The sequence below is a fragment of the Meleagris gallopavo genome, chromosome 1, assembly GCF_000146605.3.
Source record: "Meleagris gallopavo isolate NT-WF06-2002-E0010 breed Aviagen turkey brand Nicholas breeding stock chromosome 1, Turkey_5.1, whole genome shotgun sequence".
Classification (NCBI taxonomy): Eukaryota; Metazoa; Chordata; class Aves; order Galliformes; family Phasianidae; genus Meleagris; species Meleagris gallopavo.
In genome coordinates, this window is record NC_015011.2 from 74,353,070 (window position 1) to 74,373,287 (window position 20,218).

General features: G+C 45.6%; 1 long non-coding RNA gene across 1 annotated transcript; it reads right to left on the reverse strand.

Annotated features, from left to right (window-relative positions):
* Positions 1-432: 432 nt before the first annotated feature.
* LOC100542618 lies at positions 433-6,360 on the reverse strand. Its single transcript, XR_794907.3, has 4 exons — positions 6,219-6,360; positions 5,771-5,833; positions 3,177-3,224; positions 433-493 (listed from the first exon to the last, which is right to left on the reverse strand). It is a non-coding gene; the product is annotated as an uncharacterized LOC100542618 (long non-coding RNA).
* Positions 6,361-20,218: the final 13,858 nt, after the last annotated feature.

The window sequence follows — 20,218 nt, forward strand, 5'->3', positions numbered from 1 at the left end:
TGGAGTGCCCCCCATTTAACATGTTTTTCACCTATATTTTGCCACTCCCCAGTGGCACTCCCCCCCATCCACATTAGCTGCAGGTGCGGCAGCGAGGACAGGTGAAACTGGCCCATTTGTCTCCCTTGCCACTTAGTCTCTGTCTACAATTTCCTCTGGAAGTTCAAGCTGTATAAGCTTCAGATTTCATGGCTTCTTGCAGTGCAATCATCTTCAGACAGTTTTGAGTACACCAGGTGAAGCCAGTAATTCCTTGGAGAACAAATCATTAGCTACCTTGATTCACTTCCCTCCATGGTGCACAGAAAAGACTCTGAGAGCCATAAATTCTGGAAGATCACTGCCAGATGTCAAAGGTGGGGAAGAGGGGTTTCTTAGCATCTGGGGCAATGTAAGTGGGAATAAAGATGAACAGGGGCATAAAGAAGCCTGAAGTTGCTGAGAGGTAAGTACTTACCAGGGGTGCTGATGAGAGAGCTTGTGTGAACATCACCTGGAAAAGAGAGAATGTCACAGAATCACAAAATCATAGGGGTTGGAAGGAACCTCTGGAGAGGTTCATTATAGTAGATAACACAGGAAAGCATCCAGGTGGGTTTTGAATATCTTCAGAGAAGGAAACTCCTCAACCACTCTGGGCATCTTGTTCAAGGGCTCTGTAAACCTTATAATGGATAAGTTTTTCCTCATGTCCATACGGAATTTTCTATATTCTAGATTGTTCCCACTGCCCCTTGTGCTGTCACTGGGCAACACTGAAAGGAGCCTGACCTCATTCACTTGACTGTGAATCACCCATTAGATATTTATAAGCATTGATAAGATCTGCGCTCAATATTCTCCAGGCTGAGCAGGCCCAGGTCTCCCTGCCTTTCCTCCTAAGGGAGATTCTCCAGTCCCCTAATGATGTTTATAGCTTCCAATGGACTGTCTCTTTAGGTTCCCTATCTGTCTCGAACTGAGTAGCCCAGAACTGGACACAGTACTCTAGATGTGGCCTTACCAGAGCAGAGCAGAGGGCAAGGATCACCTCCTTCAATCTGCTGGCCACATTCCTTTTAATGAACCCTGGGATATCACTGACCTTCTTGGCCACAAGGGTACCCTGGCTCATGGTCAACTTGTTGTCCACCAGGACACCTAGGTCCTTCTATGTCCTGAGAGAATTTGTCTTTTCTTTTGCTATTCCTTACATGACAAGCTATAGCTAGCTTGAATTATCTTGGCTACTGTGGTAGGCTCAGAAGACAGTGGGATTCAATCCAGTAGGTACATAAACATAGTGAACTCATTCCATCCTTATCCATTGCTTTCCTCAGTGACTGAACTGGAATTGGAATGCTTAGTGTTCATGTTTGGTTGTATGTGGGAATACAGGAAAAAATGCAGCAGTGGAGCAAGATAAGCAGCATGAGAACCAAGGACACCTTTAGAAGAAGAAAGAACATCTGTCTCACTGCTCTGATTGGATAAGCGCCTGTGTGAACAGTTGAAGAATGTTTTGTAGAATGCTCTGTTAACATGTATAAATAGAGTAGTGCTTAACAATAAAGTAGACTAGCAGCTTTTAACCACATTGGTGTGCTGTTGTGTCTCCAGCGTGTCCTGAGAGTCCAGAGACTTCCCCACAGCTGTAGATGTCCCTTGACATCTTGAACGAGGGAGTGGGAGTAGATAATTCTTAATGGCCCCTTCCAACTCAACCAGTTCCATAGGGGTTGCTTCAAAAGTAATGCTTCCTATTCTATTATGGTGTCCCACAACACCAGAAGTAAATGCTGATGGTATGGCAGTAGAGGTTGAACCTTCCCACCAATCTTCTGCTACATTTTGTTGTTGTGTGGCAGATGGCAGCAGAAGGGCACTCTGACAAAATAGCATTTGACATGAAAGTGGGTATGAAACAAATGTGTTTAATTGAATCCTCAGTTGGAAGAAATTGGAAGAAATTGTACCTACTGATATTCATTGATACTTGCTGAATGTTTCTGGAGAATGAACAGTGAATGCTAGCACAGTGAGGCAGTAGGTGGTGTGTTTCAAAAGAGGTGGTGTATTTCACATCAGACAATGATGTGAAAGACAAACCAATGATCTTGACAGGAATGCAAATTTTTATGAGTGCAGCATGCAGGCTCCTGTTCATCACTGGTAAAAATGCATAGCTAATGATGGAGGCTATGTAGAAAAAGAGTGTTCTGTAGCTGAGAATTTTCTCTATTAAACAGTATTATTGCTCTCTTTGTATCTGTTGATTTCTATGGCAATAAATAGGAGGCGTTGCTTTTGGAGTGAACTATGTATGGTGTTACACTAGACCCTTATTGAACTCTGGTTTCATATTCTGATTTCTCAGATTTGGTCACTGAAGGCATCATGATTGGAAGAAAAGTCTTCTAAAACCAAGGCACTGATGGCTCCTGCAATAGTAGGACAGACAGCTGGAGTACTCACTGCACGTTAGGAGGAAGGTGACTCTGAAGTCTAGACTGTAAGAATTCATCAGCAGATGAGCTTCTTTGAAAGGCAACAGATGGCAATATGAGGTAGGTGTGATGGAGGGACAAAGTGTGAAGGAAAGGGGAGCTTGGCTGACACATTTTGGACTGGCCTCTGAATTGTTTTCCAAAAAGGGTCATGGCTGCAAAACGTCTAAAGGCTTACTTAGTTGCTTTGAAGAAAAGTCAGGCTCTTGCAGTCCCTCTAAGTGCTGAAACATGATGCAAATATACATTTATTTTATCTTATTACGTCACAGAAATGGAAGAAGTGAGGTACAAAGGGATAAAGCGATTTACCCCAACAACACATTCAGCGTGAAAACCAGTTAATATCCTTTCGCACCAGTCTTGCAGCTAAAGTATATCACTTACGCACCATTTTGCTCAGGATTTTACTGAGCAGTGGTGAAGTTGCTCCAGCTTCTCACTGCTTAAGAAATGTGATCTTGCAGCCCTTGACATAACTTCATGCAAAGTGTTCAAAACCCCAACATTACTTGTAAAGAGCACATAACATTTAGCAGGTTATTTTAGAAGTCTTCCCTGAAAGACAAGTTACAGTGTCAGAGGCAAGGAAACAAAGAACAGCATTTGCAACTAACCAGGCTGTAGCTATCTAGGACAACAAAGTCACGTTAGCATTCTTTAGTATATTAACATGCCAGTAATATTTACCAGTTATACTTTCCAGTTCTTGTCCGTTGACCACCCGTGGAAACCAGCCTGCAATGAGAGGAGAGTGAAGAAAGGAGAGGGATTTCTATAAGAAGTCTTCATGAAGTTTGTTATGAGATAGCTGTTTATCCAGGAGACTGCTGAAGGGAGAAATGCTCTTCCCTTTGCCTCAACCCCCCCTGCTGGCTGGTTTTCTTCTTTAAAGTCATTCAGATACAGTGAATCCTGATTCTCCTGTTGCTTCCACCAGAATTGAAGTCTGGGCAGAATAAGAGACTGTAAACACCTCCAAATCTACCTGACTTTGCACTTCTGCAACACTCCTTGATTTATTTTGGTAACAAATTGCTCCTTGCCTCCCTGCTGAGGTTGGTCAAAATCTCTATCTATGTTTTAGAGAAAAAAAATGGAATCCGACTCAGAGAAATTTTTTGCTTGGGGTCACAAAAGTTGTGTACATTGGCACAGTAAGCAACAGATTGCATGCCTTTTTAGCAAATAATTATCTGGTCCATCATCCTCCCCGAGTACTGAGCAGAGCAGAAGATCTTTTCCACACTCAGAAAGGCTTGGCTGTGTGTGCTGTGTGGCAGAGGAGGAATTGAAATGGACTGCTCATTTATCCAAACATAATGGGTGAAAGAGCTGCTTCCTCCAGCAGCCAGGAATATGAAAATATTTCCTGCTAGACACAGAGAAAATGTTTGCATACTTGGGGATGGGTTGAAGGAAAGAGTTGGCAGGAAAAAGACAGTGATCTGGGGCACTGCAGGGATGTGTGCAGGACCAGCCTACGGCACGGTACATACTGCTACATCTTATGGACTCAGTCTTTAGCTTTCTACTCTTAATGGCATGAGTAAAGACCATCTGGTCTGGAGTTTTATTCTCAGTCCTTCCTCATTCCAAGAGCCATTACTTGCAGAATGCAGAAGGACTCTTGGGATTCCTATTTAATCATATTCTGTGGCATAAAAGGACTATTCTGTTCCACACCCAGCTGCCAGCGAGGGCTTAGCTGCTGGTTGTTGATCCAGGGAGAGCCAGATACATATAATTTACATACACAGGGTAGTGGAGCCCCATACTTTTTCAGTTCTGTCTAATTTCTTAATGGTAATAAGCATAGGCAAAAGATCTTCACTTTCTTGATGGTTTCTGATAAAGAGCAAGGACTCGGGTTCTTACCTAAAAACAATTTTTAATTTTGAAAAGACAGTTTTACTGCATTTTCTTCCCCCTGCAAGATGACTAGAAAATGGGATCAATTCTAAAATGACAGGACACAAGTGAAGTAAAACCTCAGAGTACAAGGACAAAAGAGGTGAATTTCTAGACAGATTTTCAATTACTTCCATCTGTATTTGTTCCGGTAATCAATTCACATGCTTTATAAATGCTTGCATTTTACTGTCCAGGTTGCAGTAAATTCACCCTTGAGGTCTGACAAAATTTCAACCCTAACTCACCAATCTGTAGATAAACCAAAACTGAAAAAGACAATGAGAGACCAGATAGTGGTTACTGTTATTGTCCAAGTTAAAACAGAACTCCTAAAACAAAATACAGAAAAGTAAGAAATCCTCATTTAAGGTCTTCTTCTGTGCATCATAGACTTTTGCCAGCTCTTGGATGCCTCTCCTCCCATAATTCAGTCACAAACATAACATCCTCTTTGAGATAACTACCATGCATGCTTACAAGAAATAAAGTGTTATGGGAGCAAAACTGAGCTCCAATTAAAACCAGAGGAAGTCCATCTCCAGCCATCTCATACAGCATGAGGGAAGTACTGATGAGAGTAGATTGGAGTGATCTGATTTGGATGTAATAGGTGCAGTAATCAGTCTCTTACGTGCAGTAGAGGTAGAACTGAGGTAGAACTTTTTTCACTCACTGGAGTTAATCTTTTGCTGTCTGTCCTGAGAATTCTGACTCTGATGTCTCATGCTGACCTCTCCTTTTTTTTTTTTTTTTCTTTACTCTTCTTGAAATTTAATCCCACTTGAATTTTTGCCAAAGATACACCAACGAAAGGATGAAGCAACAAAACAGAACAAAACCAAAATAAAGTGGAAACTAGGTTGTCAAAACAGAAACACAAAGATGGACAAAATTTACTGGCAACGAGAAGACCTGTCTAGAAATGGGGGTGATCCAGCACTGGTGACATTAACCTTTTCACAATTACAACAGAATACATTTTGTGGAGTACTGGAAAATGCTCTGCAGATCATGCAGACACAGGTTGTCAGCTATATGAAATGCAGCACAATCTATAGCATTAAGCACTGCTAATTCTCTTTCTAAACCAGACCTGGATGTTCTGCTTACTCAAACATACCTATTGTGCAAGTTTTGGATGTCTGCCTCATTACTCGCACTATTTACTGGGGGGTTGAACCAGTACCAAGTTCCTAATTTTTTCCTTACAGCACTGTATCTATCTTTTTCTTTCCTGTTCAGTCCTTCCCCCTTCACCATCCTTCTACATATCTCTGTCTTTCTCCTTAGAGCATTGCACTTTAGCCTCTGCAGGACATTCCATGCAGCCAGGGTGGAGAAGAAACCCTCCCCTTGGAGTACAGACTCACCAGCTGGGGACAAGGAGAAAGCTAAGAGACACAGTGCTGTAAAGGTTGCAGAGGTCTTCATCCCTGTGGAGAGGAGGAGAAAGGGGTGAGAAAAAAATTAAAATGTAAGCAGAGATGCTCTTCCTTGTAGCCCCAAAATTTTGTTTGCTGCCTCCATTTCCCTCTCAAGACCATTTGTTCTTTTTAGCCTCTCTCCCACCTGTCTCCCTTCCAATCTGACCAGTTTTCCAGACATTTCTGAAACATTTTGGACTGAATGTAAAACTCTATCTGCCTTTTTCCTCTTTCCACCTTGTTTCAGCTTCCATCCCTTTTCTTATCCAGGTCGCTGTGCCCCCTCCGCACGCAACCCCAACATACAAAGAAGTTGTCTTCTTCCTCCACTCTCTCCCACTTTAACATTGTTTTAAGGGGAATTGAGAGAATACATAGGATTCCCATCACTTACTGCTGCCCTTGGTCTCCGCTTGTTTCAGCAGCAGATGCTCTGTCTTTCTCCTTTAGCAGTTCCCCCCACTTTGGCTATTGGGTAAATCAAATGCAACCACACCCAGAACATGCTCTACTTTTTATTATCTTCAAAACACAATTTCGAGGGGAAAAAAAAAAAGGAAGAAAGAAAAAGGAGAAGCCAGTGAGATGGTGGGATGTGGTGTCATCATGCAGCTGGAATGAGAGGGGCGGTAGAGTGGAGCAGCAGCCCACACCCTCATTCCAGAGTTTATGATACTCCAAAGGAAAACTGCTCCTCCCATTCCCCCAGGATGGCCCAGCACCAGAGACGGATTCTTGTGCCGATGTTAAACATTCCCATTTTGCTTTGTCCTCTCATGCAGTGCTCTCGCTCTCCCTTCTCTCTTCTACACAAAGTCCTGTTTTCCCACTTAGCTGTTCCCTCGATCCTTTTTTGACTGTTTCTCTGTCTCACCCTTGTACACCGACAATATGCAGCCCTCTCTATATTTTCCGAAACAACATGTTCGGCTTGCCACGGTGACAGGATGAATTCTAGTCTTCCCCCATGTTCCCCAGGATTGTAGTATTCCAGATAGACAGCCCTATCAGGCATGCGCTGCAAATGATGCTGGCCAGGAGAAATCCGAAACCGTTTAGCCAGCGGGACCAGATGTCAGAGCGGCGGACGGGTCGGCGCACTGCGGCACGAGAACAGGGCGGATAGGGGCGGAGGGACGGGCGGCTGGACGGGAAAGGATATTCCCACTGTGGCGAAGAGGGGTGCAGAATGACGGCGAGCAAAGGCGGCCCCGGCCGCGACACTGGGGGCAGCACTTACATAGGCGAAGGCACAGTGCCACAGTGTCCCCTCCCCCCCCGCCCTCCGCGCGCAGATAGCAGCTTGGCCGTCAACCAAACAGCTGGCAGAAACAGTGATGACATCAATCGCCGCCCCGCGCCAGGGCGGGAGGAGTGTTCCTGTTCGCAGTTCTCGGCAGACAGACGGGGGCGGGAGTTGGGAATTGGATGGAGGTGCAGATGTGACAGGGACGGGGACAGGAGCAGAGATAGAGAATGAAATGATGAAAGGGATGGAGATGAGGATGGGGCAGCGATAAAGAAGTGGTAGGGAAGGGGATGGGCACAGCGATGGGATGGGAGTACCCCAGGGTGTGGGGTAGGGATGTGGATGGGAATAGGGTGGGGATGGCGATGTAGAAAGAAATGGGCATGGGGAAGGGGTTGGAAATAAGGATGGGCATGGGGAGGGGAAGGGGATCGGGATGGACATAGGGATGGGATGGGGAAGGGGATGAGGAAAGAAACTGGGGTAGGATGGGGATAGGGTTGGGGAAATAGGTGAGGATGGGGATGGGAATCATGAAAGGGAACAGAGTGGGAATGGCAGTGGGATAGGGGATGAGGTTAGGAATAGGAATGAGAATGCAGATGGGGTGGCAGTGGAGATGGAGATGGGGAAGGGGATGGTAATGGTGCTGTCAATGTGGCTTGTCCTGTTCTGGAGTTGTGTGCAAGGAGGACAGGGGGAAGGTTCTGGGCAGGAGTCAGTTCTGCAGCACCACTGCTGTTCTAGCCAGTCTGGGAAGGATGGGGAGCATGGAAAGTGTGTGCAAAGAAATGAAATGTTGTCAGGGCCTGCAGGGATGCAATGAGTAAGGCTAAAGCCCGCCTGGAATTAAATCTGGCAAAGGTGATAAAGGACAATAAAAAAGGCTTTTTTAAGTATGTTAACAGTAAAAGGAAGACTAGGGAGAATGTGGCTCTCCTACTAAGTGAGGGGGGTGTTCTGGTAACGAGAAATGCTGAGAAGGCAGAGATACTGAATGCCTTCTTTGCTTCTGTTTTCAGTGAAAAGTCTTTCCCTCAGGAATCCCAGACCCTGGAGGTTAGTGAGAGGGTCTGGGGAATAGAAGACTTCTCTTTAGTCAGGGAAGAGGCGATCCGAGAACGCCTAGGCAACACCAGTGTTCATAAGTCCATGGGACTGTCTTGCTCCAATTTATAGGAGGGAGATGAGGTTCTTTTACTATCCGTATACCCGGCGTGAGATTAAGAAACAACAGTTCGTATGTTAGTCCAACCAGTTTATTATAAATCCTAATCAGGGAGACGGGGAAGGGAAGGAGGGTGATAGAAAAGATAGGAAAGAAGCAAGAATCGCGTAAAGTGGGGATAGTCACCACCAGGAAACAGCGGCGGTCCCGTTGCATGACGTTTCGAAGATCCGAGGCAGAAGTAGCAGGGGGGAAAAGAGCAGCAGTGTGGCTGGCCTTGGGCAGCGAGTAGGTAGCAGGAGACAGTCGCGGAGCCAATCTGGGAGGAAGCAGCAGAACTCAGGTAGCAGGCCCAGGAGAGTCTGTCAGCATGCAGGAATTCTGTAGTGAGGAATCTGATAGCAGACACCTTTGTTCTTCTTCAGCATCGTGGTAGAGAGCAGAGCAAGTCCAGGAGGGAGAGAGGCAGGTCGTGAGGCTTCTCATGGCAGAAACCTCTTCTTCTTCATGAGGAATCTGTTGCCAGAAAACCTAAACCTCATGATTGTAGGTCCCCATTTTATCCTTCTTCCTTTTCTGCCTACGTGACATCCCTGGGTTCTTGAGCAAGAATCATATGAGTACCCCCTGAGATGGCCATCTTCCTTGAAATAAGTCCACACAAAAGACCGCTTCACAGCTATTAAGCTGCAGCTTATCTCTCTTTTGTTGCCCCTGGCTTTGTCCATCTGTGTCCTTCAGACAAAGGATTTTACAACCCTTGCCCAGGACTTGTCCATCAAAGTTCTCCAGACAAAGGGTTTCTTAACCCCTGCCCAGGACTTACCTGGTCTTGTTCATCTGTGTCCCCAGCAAGCTTTGAGACAATGATGTAACAGAATAATATCTTACAGGGACCCGATGGGATGCATCCACGGGTGCTGAGGGAGCTGGCAGAGGTGATTGCTGAACTGCTCTCTGTCATCCTTGAGAGGTCTTGGAGAATGGGGGAGGTGCCTGAAGACTGGGGGATAGCCAGTGTCACTCTGGTCTTCAAAAAGGGCAAGAAGGAAGATCCAGGTAATTACAGGCCAGTCAGCCTCACCTCTGTCCCTGGAAAGGTGATGGAACAGCTTGTGCTGGATACCATCTCCAGACAACTGGAAGAGAAGGAGGTTATCAGGAGTAGTCAGCATGGGTTCACCAGGGGAGATCATGCTTGACCAACCTTCTATGATGTTGTCACTGGCTGGGTGGATGGGAGGGGAGCAGTGGATGTAGTCTACTTTGATTTCAGCAAGGCGTTTGATACTGTCTCCCACAACATCTTTATGACAAAGCTGAGGGAGTGTGAGATAGATGAGTGGACAGTGAGGTGGGTTGAGAACTGGCTGACTGGCAGAGTGCAGAGGGTCATTGTTGGCGATGCACGGTCCGGTTGGAGACCTGTAACCAGTGGTGTTCCTCAGGGGTCGGTGCTGGGTACAGGCTTGTTCAACATCTTCATCAATGATCTTGATGAGGAGATAGTGGCCACCCTCAGCAAGTTTGCTGATGATATTAAGTTGGGAGGATTGGCTGACATGCCTGAAGGCTGTGCTGCCATTCAGCAAGACCTGGACAGGCTGGAGAGCTGGGCAGTAAGAAACCAGATGAGGTTTAACAAAACCAAGTGTAGAGTCTTACACCTAGGGAGGAATAATTGCATGCACCAATACAGGCTGGGGGATGAGCTGCTGGAGAGGAGCTCTGCAGAGAGGGACCTGGGTGTCCTGGTGGACGACAGGTTGGCCATGAGCCAGCAGTGTGCCCTTGTGGCCAAAAAGGCCAGTGGAATTCTGGGGTGCATTAAAAAGAGCATGGCCAGCACATTGAGGGAGGTGATCCTCCCCCTCTACTCTGCCCTGGTAAGGCCTCATCTGGAGTACTGTGTCCAGTTCTGGGCTCCCCAGTACAAAAAAGACAGGGATCTCTTGGAAAGAGTCCAGCGGAGGGCCACAAAGATGGTGAAGGGCCTGGAGCATCTCCCCTATGAAGAAAGGCTAAGTGAACTGGGTCTGTTTAGCCTTGAGAAAAGAAGACTGAGAGGGGACCTGACCCAGGTCTATAAATATCCAAGGTGTGGGGGGCAGAGTGGTGAAGCCAGACTCTTTCCAGCAGTGTGTGGAGACAGGACAAGGGGAAATGGCCAGAAACTGCAGCATAGGAAGTTCTGCACAAAATGTGCGCAAGAACTTCTTCACGGTGAGGGTGACGGAGCACTGGAACAGGCTGCCCGGGGAGGTTGTGGAGTCTCCTTCTCTGGAGATATTCAAGACCCGCCTGGACACCTACTTGTGTGACCTGGTGTAGGGAACCTGCTTTGGCAGGGAGATTGGACTCGATCTCTGGAGGTCCCTTTCAACCCCTACAATTCTGTGATTCTGTGATTCAAAGGGAAAAAGTGGCAAAATGGGAGGGACATAAACAAACTGCAAAAAGAAAGCGATGAAGGAGGTGTGAGCCTCACTGATGCCATCCTTCAAAGTTCCTTGTGCTGCTGCACCTCCAAGGACACTGCACATTACAAATGAAGGGAGCAACACAAGTAATGCCACTGCAGTTCCCACTAACTCCCAGCCCTTCCAGCAGCCCTGGCAGCTCCTTCCTCCTGCTGCCTTCCCAAGATAGGGGATTGCCCAAGCTCCTTTCCTTTACAGCAATGGAAGACAGGAACTTTGCATGGGAAAGATGCAGCTTATAAGGCTTACTCTTGTTCTCAACAGAAAACTAGGAACAGTGCATAATTGGAAAAGGAAATTCTTAGTATGTCCTAGCTGCCACAAGGGACCCAAAGTGTTACCTCATGCAACAGAACTGAAGCCAGCACCTCTTACCTAACAGCAGCTGAGCACTGCTTGTGAGTGCTTGCAAGAACAGAAAACAACTGCCTACTTGCTTATTCCTGGTCCTTTTAGGTCTCAGATGAAAAACACTGGTGGTGGGTAGTAGCAGGACACGGGTAGGGGAAATAAACTGCTGGAAGCTATAACAGCTCATTGGTTAGAGGACTCCTCTCAGATCTAAATAGCAGTATGTTTGGTCCATAACTTTCCACACAGCTTGGTTTACTGTGTTTCTCTCTGTGCCTCTTTCAGAGTAGCAGGGATAATTAAAATCTGAGAGCTGCTTCAAAAATAATGCCTCCTATTTTATTATGGTGTCCCACAACATCAGAAGTAAATGCTGATGGTATGGCAGTAAAGGTTGAACCTTCCCACCAATCTTCTGCTACATTTTGTTGCTGTGTGGCAGATGGCAGCAGAAGGACACTCTGACAAAATAGCATCTGACATGGAAGTGGGTATGAAACAAATGTGTGTAACTGATTTCCTCCTCGTTGGAAGAAACTACCCCCACTAATATTCACTGACACTTGCTGAATGTTTCTGGAGACTAAACAGTGGATGTTAAAACAATGAGGCGGTGGTGGTGCATTTCAGCAGTGATAAGTGACAGAAAGATGAGGCCCGTCCCAGAAGACCATGTAGATGATTTTTATGAGTGTGTCATACAAGTTCATCACTGATATAAATGCATAGCTAATGGTAGAGACTATGTAGAAAAACAGTGTTTTGTAGCTGAGAATTTCTCTATCAAGAGGTGTTATTGTGATCTTTGTATCTATTGGAGTCTCTATAGAAATAAATAGGAGACATTGCTTTTGGTGTGACCTACTTTTCGCAGATGTGTGAGTTCTGAAACACATTTATTTGAAAACTTTCATTGATGTCATATGTTGTGGTCTAGCATGTACTGATGTATCACTATATACCACAGATTGCAGAATTCAACTCGGGTCCTAAGGAAGGTTTCTTCAGATTACTTTTGAGCTTTAATTTTTTTCCATACTGGAGGACTGTGTTCTCTCTAGGCTGATCAGTGTATGTTAAGGGGACTGTTTTTAGAACTTGCTGCGGATTGGTAGGTGCTCATAGTGTTGGAACGGATGGCTGTGAAGCAGCTCAGTCTCATACATCAGACAGACGGCAGTGAAGATAAATGGATGCATCCTGCTGTATTTGCTCTCTCCGGACACTGGAGGGAGCTGCAGCATACCAGCGTAGCAAGCCACATTTTTATTCTTGCAGTCCAAGCACGTTCTTGGGAAGTGGTTCTGTGTCTGCAGGCCCTTAGCTGGGATGAATGGTCCTCTTTTAGTTCCATTTTCCGCTGCATTGGACCCACAACTCTTCAACCGTTTTGATTTAGGGGAATCTTCCCCCCATCCCTGCTCTGTGGCGTTCACAAAGATGGCTAGACAGCCTTCAATGTTCTTAGATAAGAATAATTAACATAATCCTAAACCTTCCCTTCTAATCCACTTTCCTATCTAGTTCTTTTCATGTAGCTGTCCTTCTCCAACAGAAGTACCTTGGGGACATTTGCAGCAATCTGGCAGATGACTCAAGGTGAAACATTCTTCCCTCTGAAAAGTCAGACCTCAGTGCCACAACATGATGTGAAAGGGACCTGTGCTGCAGTAAACTGATACCTTAAATCAGTCAATCAGGAAACTAAGACTCAAACTGGAGTGTTGGAAAGCAGGTGATCTTTAATATCAATACTGGATGCATAGGGGCTGTCCTCCTATCATGCATGGCTTACACAAAAGATCTTCAGCTTATATACATTACATGTTTTACATATACTGATGTTTCCCAGAAGTATGTTACATGTTCAGTGACTTAATTCCAGTTAGGACCTCCTATTTCCTCCTCAAAGATTCAGCAGAACTTCTTTATCTCCTTGGTACAGAGACATAGCTCTTTCTGTAATCTAAACAAATTGCAGAGCATGGGTTTCTAACAATGAACATTAGCAAACTTAACAAAATCATTGTATCAAACAGCACGAGTAACTCATAAAAGAAATGTGTCAACATCCATAACATATGCCCTAAGCTGAGCTAACCCCAGCACCTGTATATGTTTACCTAAGAAGAGATGCAGTGACAGTGATTCAGCAAGTTCTCTTCTTTTCAAGTACTTACGGCACAAGGATACATTACAGCAGTGGTAGCATGATATTTTGGATAAGACACAAAATCAGCCTTCCCAAAAATGAAAATCTCCTGGTGTATTTCACCTTCAGAGATGACTGCATCTCAGCAGACAGGTGCACATTATTTACAAAGGCCCTGGAGAGGCATTTAAATGCCAGATGAATTCACTCTGTATGTCTCTGGTCTTTGCATATCCTCACAGTAAGTTACATCTGAGTAACAAGAAATTAACAGATTGCTCTAAGGCATTTGAATGTATCATTCAATAATGTAGTATTTAGTGGTTACTTGAATTGGAGCTGGTAAAATGAGTTTTCTTGGAATGTATATTGATGACTTCTTGTTTCTGATGGGCTCCACACCTGAGGTCTGAAACTATCCTGCAGCTGCCTCACTGGTGTAGCTGAGGTCATCAGTGTGGAGGAGGAATGAGCTCAAAGCCTGATCCATCTGTCCTCAGTTTTGGGAGGTTCAACTCTGACTTCATATCCAGTTCACTGTAGAAGGGGAATACTACACCTCTTCTTGACTGACAATCGTATCTTATGCTGTTTGTGTCTACAAGGATAAGGGATTCTTCACCCCTTTATTTCCAAATAAGCAGGTTTGCCTTGCGATGTCTTGCAGTCACATAACACCCTAAGGGAATCCATGAAACTAATTAATACATGCTCAGCTCCTCTGAATCATTTCAACACTTGAGAAGAATGAGAATAGGCAATCGGTGAGCTCTGAGCTGTTTGGTGATTTGGCCTTGTTATTTAGGCTTTTCATGGCCAACAAGCCTGCAGTGAGAAGTTGCCAGGATGTTCCTTCTTCCTTGCTGTGCTTCGGCATTCCATTTTCTGCTTTTTCTGTAGTTCCTACTACCGGAAAGCCCTTTTCTTTCTGGTCTCTCATACCATCTCAGGGCCAATGTTCTCCTGGCTACTTCACATGTCCTTTGGGAATTCCCCTTTCTTCAAGCAGCTGAGCCTAAAAGTGGCTTTTCAGGGTCCTTTCTCCAAGACTGCTCTCCCAGAGAGAAATATAACACTTTGAGTGTATCAAACACACAAGTCTCTCTTGTAATGTTATGTTTGTTCTTACAAATTTTGGATCAAATAGAAACATCATCTTTAATTAAGCCTGTGCCAGTTTTAATTACAGATATGCTACGGCCACAAGTTAAATGATAGTAGCAATTTCAGACATTGATTCCTCCTCTCTTTCTCCTATCTCACGGCCTGGAGCAAAGTTAGCAGGGCACCCATCGGAGAGCAGTAATTAGAGCTGGCTAAAGAAGTCACTGCCCTGTTCATGCCTCACCAGCAAATAGCTGCCTCTGAAGCTCCAGGAGGAAAGGACCTTCTCTTGAAATGTCTCCTGAACTGTTACTGTAATCTAACACATATGTGTGCTCGGGACTCCAGACTGTAAGTGGTTATTCTGGTTCTGCTCAACAACCAATCTAGTATTGATGTTGCAAAACCATCCTCTGGCTGCAAGTGAAGCAGATGTTAGAAAGTAGGAATGTTTTAAACTCAGAAAGTTCACCAGAGCTAATCTGGTGGTGATTAGGTTACATCTGAGCTTTACTTGAGGCCTTAGTTGAGGCTCAGACTTTTCTACCATTTTATTGTCATTTAAAAGTCCTAGTTTAGTAGTAGATGGGACAAGTTTTGGCACTTTAACTTCCTCTAGCAGGCCAAAGCCAGGAGCTGGCCCAGCCCTCTCCCCAAGCAAAGCAGCTTCAGAAATCACACACTCAGCAGGACACCCTGGTGTTCAGAGGCAACGGTGCTGAGATGTGTACTGCCCTGGGATCCTCATACAGCCTCCTGATTCCAGTAGTGGGAATCTGGAAGGCACTGGCTGCTACAAGATGCAGTGAATGCAGGATAGCCAGTAATGCCCAGATTAAGCACTTCTGAGTTAAAAATTAAGGTGGGGGGGGGGGGAGGAAGGGAAGAAAGAAAAAGATACCCCTATAAGCCCTTTAAGTGTTACGGTTTTTGTAACATTTAGAAAAATATCTACTGTAAGGGCTTTCAAAAAAATCTGTCCACATTCAAAATATGCAAACTGTTGAAGTCCTTTTTGGTGTCAGAGATGACAGCATTTACCCTGCTGCTGGAAGGAGGTAAGAAAGGAGAACTTTCTTGTACTGTGTAGAAGAAATGCAAATTATGCTACCTGCCAGCAGACAAACTGATAAAAGTTCATTTTATGAGAAATTAGGAACCACCACCTTTCAGGTTTCCCATCCCTCCACAGGGACTGCAAAGGCCGATTTATTTTTAAACCCTCAGTTATGTTTTATTCCACAATTGACATTATGGGAATTAAGCAGATGAAGATTTTAGGCATTACTGCAACTACAATAAACATAAACTGCTGTGTCTTCTATAGGTATAGTTGGGCTTGACCAGGTTGTTCAGATTTTCTCTGTCCTTTCCCATGTGTAGTCACTATTCTGATTTGATAGCGGACCAGGCATACAATGCTAATGAAAATGTCCTAATGTGATATGCATGCATTTAAAAGGAAAGGGACTGCACTAATTTAACCAATCTCAGCTAAAACAGCATCAAAAGTAGACCATTCTGCACCAATATAAATAAGATATCTGCAAAAAGAAAACAATGCAGGTGACTAACCCACAGTAATTTGGTAATATTTTTTGCTTTTCTCCATTGATGCAGCTGCCCTAATACCAATTTTGTAATTAGAAAATAATTCAACTATTCATTTATTATTTCCTCATTTGTAATTGTTCTCAGAATAAAAACGTACTGGAATTTCAGTTGCATGCAGCTGTACAGAATATTTGTACTGAAATCAAAACACGTTTGGGTTGCCTGTTGAAGTATATAAATGCTATTTCTTTGTAACAACCTAGCCTATTTAGCAAGCCTTAGTTCTACTTCCTTGCCTGCCATCTCAGATATTCTTTCTAATTTCATCCTTTTTTCCTCCTACTTTTTTTATTTTTTTTTCCTATATTTAATATTTTTTCTTCCTGTCTTTATCTCCATATTTCTTCCTTTGTTTCTCTCCTCTTCTGTGCATGTCTTTTTTTTTTCTTTCTTCCTCCTTTCTATTTTTTTTTCCACCTGTGCTTTGTCTCAGTTTTTCTGTCTGAGCTTTTCCAACCCTGCTTTCTCTCTGTTTCCCTGGTTTCTGTTCAGTTACCTTCACTGAAATGTTGGCAGAAATATTTTTTGTCTTTGAGGCTAAATAAGTAACTGAATAAATACCTAGAAGCAGACAGGAGGTTTCAGTTGCAGAAGCTTCTGTGTTCTCATGGCATTTCTTCCTCAGCAAAGGAGACAGTCATGCTCCTGCCCTGCACGGGGACCTTGGCTGAGAGTGACGTATCACACTGCAGCAAGGGCTGAGAGTACTGCAGGGAGAGGAGGGGAGGCGAGAAGACCGTTTGCCAGTATCAGGACTGGAAGGGCAGAGTGGGGAGTAGTAGAGAAAGAGGAGAAAGAGTGCAGTATGGGGGAGGGGGCATGTCTAGGAAGGAGTGTTTCTGCAGGCTGCACCATTCTGGCTCTGGCTGAGCAGCCTGGAGAGACAAGGTCTGAAGGGAGGCTGAGCCAACGATGGCAAAAAGCAGCACAGACAAGGCTGTCATAGGGCAGTAGGGAAACGGGCAGAAAATAGAAAAGCAATGGGAAAAGGAAAAGGAGGGAGAAAGGGGCAGAAGGGGAAAAAAAGTAAGGCTTGATTTGCACAGCAATGGTAGAAGAACACAGCTCTTAGACTCTGAATTTCTTTGGAGCTGTAACAGGGGAGGCAACATTGAAAATGAAGAAACATTTAAAAGGTCAGTCAAACAAGGCAAACTGCAAACCTCATTGAAGTTCACTTCCATTGTACTCCAAAAGGTGCCTTTGGACAGCAGTGAGGTACATTAGTATCTCTAAGACTACTGGTGATGGTAAGCACGTTGCCAGCATCTGGCTTCAGCAGCTTTGTTGCCATGTGGATTTTTGCAAAGAGGGTGTGCCCTTTTTCTTGAGAATGCAATCAGCATCTCCACAGCACCAACTACAAGCACTGAAACGTCGTTACTCATCATTCTTGCCTTGTGTTTCTCCTCTTCCTCTTTAATTTTTCTCTATGCTTCTCCATATGCTCATTATTTGCTGGCCAGATTTTTCTGTTTCCACACAGCTTCCCTTATTCCCTTAGTACTTTTCTCTCCATCACTCTCCATCCTCTCTCCTTTGGTAGATGTCTTCCTGCTGCTTCCGGACCCAGCTCAGTGTCAGGGCAGTGTCAGGTCTCTGTTCTTGCCCAGATCAGAGATTGCAGGGCTGTGGTGCAGTGCTTTCAAAGGGAGTGGGGCCGACACGCAGCAGAGCTACAGCTCAGGACAAGGGTGCCTGTCTAGCTGCAGGAGGCTGTTCTGTTACAACCTGCTGGAGAAACTCCTCTCCAACATGAAGCCCTCTCCCGTGCTTGCCCCTTTGGCTCCTGCTGTCTGCCTCTCCAACCACCTTCCTCATCCCTCATCCAGCATTATGTTGCACCAGCTGCCGTTTCCAGCCACACTGACCCATTTCTGCCCCTCTGCAGGACTATTCCATCCCCACAATGCCAGCTGCAAAGAGAGTAGGGAAAGGGGATCCTGCACTATGGGGAGCCCCGTGGTACTATGTCTGCCATGGTGCACGCCCTGCCAAGGGAAGAGAGCCAGAGCTCAGGTACTTGTGCCTGCCGCCCTTCAGCTCCTCCACGGGCTTGCTGCAGAGCACACGAGTTAGATGAAGCAGTTACTCTTCACAAATGGGAGAAGAAAAACATTTCCTATAACACTGACTCATCAGTTCTGGACACAGAATTGCTGGGCACTGAAGGAAAACACCAAAATGACTGGGAGAAACAACACGCTCTTAAGACTGATAAACATGTCTCCTTTGGGCTAAATGTACTAAAATACCTGCAAGGTATAGCCACCCTGTGGCTGCATCATAACCTTCCCAACAGGCACTGAAATTGCAAGTCATCACTGCAACAGAATTCATCAAAAGAAAATGGGAACATAGAAAAGGGCAGAAGGGGGTGAAAATGGGGGAAATGATCTGGAAATGAACAAAGGAAGAAAGAAAAGGAAAAAAAAACTTCCTCAGGTTGTTAGAGGAAAAATGGATAGAGTGAGAAAAATAGGTGGGGAAGAGGAGCAAGGTAGACAAATACAAGAGATAGAAGGGAGAGAAGAAACATTTTCCTTCTGAATTATTGCATCCCTCGAGGGTTATCTTCTCCCCTTTGTCCAGCTCCTCAGTTCTGTTCCCTGTACACTGTTTCTATGCAGTGTAACTGCACTTAACAAGACGTACTGCTCTCTTTTAGAGCTGGTTATGCAGCAGGGCTTGAAGCCTACCAGCTGTTATTCATCCGCTCCTTTGTTTCCGTGTATAACTGCCTGAGCTGCTTTGTGTCTTTCTGTACATATCATGCCCAGAAGGAGGGCAGCAGAAGCCCCTGCCTTTTCCATCACTGTGATGCACGCTTTCCCCCGCCAGTTCCGGGCGGCGCTTTCTTAGCAAGAGCCCCGCTGCCCCCTCAGCACTGCTCTTCGGGCTTCTCCAGTCCTGATTTCAGGCACTGGGGTACAACGGAGTTCCCACTCCTCCTTCAGGAAGAATTGTTCCACGGCTTCAGTCCATCTCTTGCCCTTTATTTCGCCTCAGCGTTCACACCATAGGAATTATTTCCCACCTGATCAGCTTGCTGGCTCCCTCGCTACCGCTAAGTGAGGAAATAGATAAAGCGTAAGAAACGGGAACAAACGATTAACTCCTACACACCGGTCCCAACCCGTAACGCGCCTCTGCCGCGTAAGCATTTTCTGAGCTCAGACAGCGATCCCCTCACGCGATGGGGAAACGGAGCGGAGCAGGAGACCGCAGACCGACCTCCACCGCCGCTGGTTACAGCCGGCTGCTACCGCCAGCGGAGCAGGCTAACAACGGAGAGACCGCTCGCAGGGGCGGTCCGCAGTCGCACGCAACCACACGCCTCCACTCACTCGCGCCTGGCCGAGTATGAGCGCGCGTGCTCCGCTGACGGCAGGGTGTGTGCCGCATACACGGTCTCGAGGCCCGTCGAGCTGTGGCTGCCTGCAGTCCGGTGCGCGCATCGCGCGGCTCTTGCCGTCAGCACCTCAGTCTTGCTGGCCTGGTGTCCGCCTTCGCTTGCCTGCCGCGGCTGCGGCTACTGCGGGAAGAAATGCTGCTCACTCGCTGGGAGCACTGCGCGCAACGAGGTGTGGTGCGGCCAATGGGGAAAGGGCAACCAGTTGGGAGTGTGGGCCTCGGTGTGGGGGCTGCGGACGGGACGTGTTGGGAGGCAGCAGTTGGGTTTGGTGTAATGAGGGTGGGTTATGTATGGTGTGAGTCAGTGTGCAAATCTAGATGCTCTACCCTTCAAGGGGATGTGTGGTGCTGTTTGTCCCAGAGGCTGGAGCCGGAAGCGGCTGGCTGCATCAGGAACCTGGAGCTGATGACATACTGATCTCACTGTGAATCTGCTCCCCTAGCTGCAATCTCTCTGTTTCTGCTGTCATATAGTAGCTCATTCAGAACAAGAACTAGTATAACAGTTGGAACCAAAGAGAATCTGTAGTTCTGTGAAATTCAAGGTCATTTTGCATGATTTTGTATAGTTCTTATCTTACCCAGTGTGAAACAAGAATGATATAGCTATTTTCTCATTGAAAGACAGTCCAAAAATTGTTTCCCTCCATGGGAGCATCTGAGTCCACATATGATTCCAAGCACTCATGTGTGAACAAAGGCATTTTTACCTTGCCTTATACTTTTTATTTATTACTTAGCCATCCAAGTGGGAAGCAGAAACATCGCTGCAAGATTTGGCCAAATTTGTAGCCAGTGCAGACACTGGTGACATACAAGCTTAAGCAAATTGATGTAAATAATAAGGTTTTGCAAATTTTTC